This window comes from Cynara cardunculus, assembly GCF_001531365.2.
Source record: "Cynara cardunculus var. scolymus isolate 2C chromosome LG 13, CcrdV1, whole genome shotgun sequence".
Classification (NCBI taxonomy): Eukaryota; Viridiplantae; Streptophyta; class Magnoliopsida; order Asterales; family Asteraceae; genus Cynara; species Cynara cardunculus.
This window is the reverse complement of record NC_037540.1, coordinates 32,177,251-32,180,754: the sequence shown is the minus strand read 5'-3', so window position 1 is coordinate 32,180,754 and position 3,504 is coordinate 32,177,251.

Here is a 3,504-nt window from a genome sequence, read left to right as displayed (position 1 = left end):
GAAAACAGATTAGTCTCACGTGAATCCAACCATATATATATATATATATATATATATATATATATATATATGAAAGGGCTCAAAAGAGAACACCTTTATTTTACAAGAACGCAAGAACACTCTTTTACTATAGTCAATTACATGTACTATATTCCATCACATATGATACATATGTGATATTAAATCAGAAACGCAGACAACCTTTGATGCAACCAAGGTTGCGGGCCAAGTCGCTCATACACCAGTAGACCCATAATGTGTATTATCACATGTAATAAGAGTGTTTTTTATGTGATACTTTAATCCATCACATATGATATTAAATTAGAGATGCAGACGGCCTTTGGTGCGACCTAGGTCGTAGAGACACGTCGTCCACACAACGCTAGGTCCCCTCATGTGTATTATCACATGTGATAAGGGTGTTCTCGTATTTTTATAAAATGCAGATGTTCTCGTTTGAACTTACACCTAGTATATACATACAAATACATATATATATATATATATATATATATATATATATATATAAGGAATGGATATTTTGCAAACTAATCCATTTGTACAAACCGTGAAAACCATCGATTTCATTGTTTTTTGTGATAACCGGTTATTCGGTTATAAAGCTCGGGTTGATTTTGGTAAGTGGTGGTAAGTTAAGGGGGATAAATTGTTGATATGCTTAATTGCTTTTAAAATTCCACCGCCTCTTATATTTAAATTGTTATTTATGAGATAATTGTTTTTATCTCATTGGGATGATGCATGCAATATAAGAGAATTAAAAAGAAAAGTTTATTGTGTGTGTTCTTTGATGCAAACAAATAAAAAACCATGAGGAAAAAAAGAAGTTGATTGTGTGAAATTATCTGGATAAATTGTTGTTGTTCATCTCCATAATTTCATCTCTTTTTTTATTAAGGTGAGTTATTTACAAACTTTTCTTATTTGGTAATTTGGAAATTAGAATAGTATGGTTCTTTATATGGGGAGATGATTATAAAACTGTTTTTGGATGCTATAAAAAACCAATCTTAGCCATCCATCTACTCTATTAAATATCTGATTACATTTTGTTTCCTAATATAAAATCATGATCATAATGAATGTACTTATCATCTTCCATATATATCTTAATCATGTTTAATGAATCATGATAATTTTTCATAAATATCTCGAATGTTTCATAATATAAACATTGACTATAATTTGTATAGTTTGTAAAATTACATGGTTTGTTAAATAAGTCACACACACATGTGTGTGTGTGCGCGCGCGCCATATCAGCTTCATGTGGGAGTTTATATGAACAACCATGGGTTTTCGGCACCAAATTTGATAAAATAACTGATATCCAATCTACTTCTTTTACTATATTATGATATATTATGATTCTTAGATTTTTGCTGTTTTTCTAGTTTACATGTACATTGCATGATATGAGGATATTGTTGGTGGGTCAATCATGGAAAAGAGGGCAATCGAAGAAAAACTATTGTTTCTTTTCTTGCTAAATATAGTAAGTGATCGATATTTAAGAATTTTTTTAAATAATGTCTTACCGTATTGTATTTTTATATGATCTGTATACCATTTTGCACAATTTGCTAGCGTCTTATGCTATATTGCATTGTATCACATCTTTACTTTTCTAAATCATATATACAAACAAGATCCTAATTAAGTGGAACCTCTATAGATTGCATAATGTACGGACATTGTTGGAAAGAACATGGAAATATTCATTTGATTTTGTCCTTTCTAAATATAGTATATATATAATTAATCTATTACAAGATTCATTTTCGATAATTTATTGAATATTTATAAATATGAAATTACTGAAAGCTGAAAACATATTTTGTAATTTATTAATATCATGTTGCATTTCTCAATTTGATATTATATTTTCACAAGATTTTTTTTCACAAATTATAAAAATGTAATTGTAACAGAACGATTTATTCAGAATGAGCATCCGTAATACATAACTCATAACTTATTGTTTTTGTCACATCGATTTTCCACTATTTTTTCTTACTTTTTAACATTTATTTTAATCTCTTTGATATTTTTTTATAGATTCCCGTGCTCTAAACAACCATCACAAATCCGTAAAAAACCATCATAACTAAATTATGTTCTTAGTAAAATATTACTTAGTACACAATCGAACCAATAAAACTACAAGCAAAAGGAAGAACAAGCCGAGAACAATCAACATGACAACCGGGAGGCTTCAGCGCCATAGTCCACCCAAGAAGAGTTAAAACCTTTTACACGATTGGCTAACCATTGAACGGAAAGAAGTTGAATATCGACAACCAAATCAGTTTGTGGCAGAAGCCAATCAGAGAATGCAACTTTATTACGGTAGCCTCAAATCACATATATAGCAATCCCAAGAACCGGTTGCCACAATCCTTTTGAGAAATTTAAGGAAGGGATGATCTTCCAAGGAGAAAACATCTGCAATCGAGTCAGCGTTGATGAAAACCAATCCCCACCACCTAAAGAATTATTTCCACACATCCGAAATCGTTATGCAACGAACAGAAAAAAAATGACCAATTGTTTATATTCCTTCCCTACACCAGGGACAGAGAAGAATGCATGTTGAGACCAAGCTTGTCAATTCCGCCTTGCCTTAGATCCCACATGAAGATACAACCTTTTTTTTTGGAATAAAGTTGCTCCATTTTGTTTCGGCAAATGAGATGAAGTCCCAAGAGAATTCTTGCCTAACAACTCCTTAATCCCTTTGACCGAGAACACCCCATCCTCTGCCAAATATCACACCCGCTTGTCGCACTCATTTCTAAAAGGACCTAAATAATGCAAAAAGCCTTCTAATTCATTCATTTCACCTAACTATCACCCTCTAGATATCTAAGCCAACCCCAAAACCGAGCCAAACAATTGTCTTGCCATGCAAATATGTCGCTTATCGGAAACTCCTTATCACCCTCAAGACTAAACAATCTCGGAAATTTCTAGCAAAGCTTGATGTCCCCTAACCATTTGTTTTTCCAAACACAAAGTCGATCCACTGTCTCCTATCCGTTTGCCAAACAAATCTTTTAGATTAATCTGAATCTTCTCTGAATCCATCCCCACATGATGTTTTGTTTATTACAGAAGAAAAAAAAAGAGTAGATCATTTTATTACTTAAATTGTTCTGAAAGGAAACCAGTTTGGATATATTATGAAAGACGACTGCATAAAAAATGAACTTACTTTCATTCAGTTTTTATTATGGATTGAAAAACATACTTTCAAAAACCATATATAAGGGGTAAATAGTTTAAAATAATAATAAATGTTGAAGTGGCACGTATGCGTTTTTGTAAGTACGCTCTACTAGTTTTCAAACTATAAACTCTTACATAAATACTTTTATAATTATAAAGTTTAAATATGATGTTTGAAAATATATTATGTTATAAGCCCAGATCTGACAGTAGAACGATTTACACTAGAAGATTGAAAGAGTAAGTAAGCAA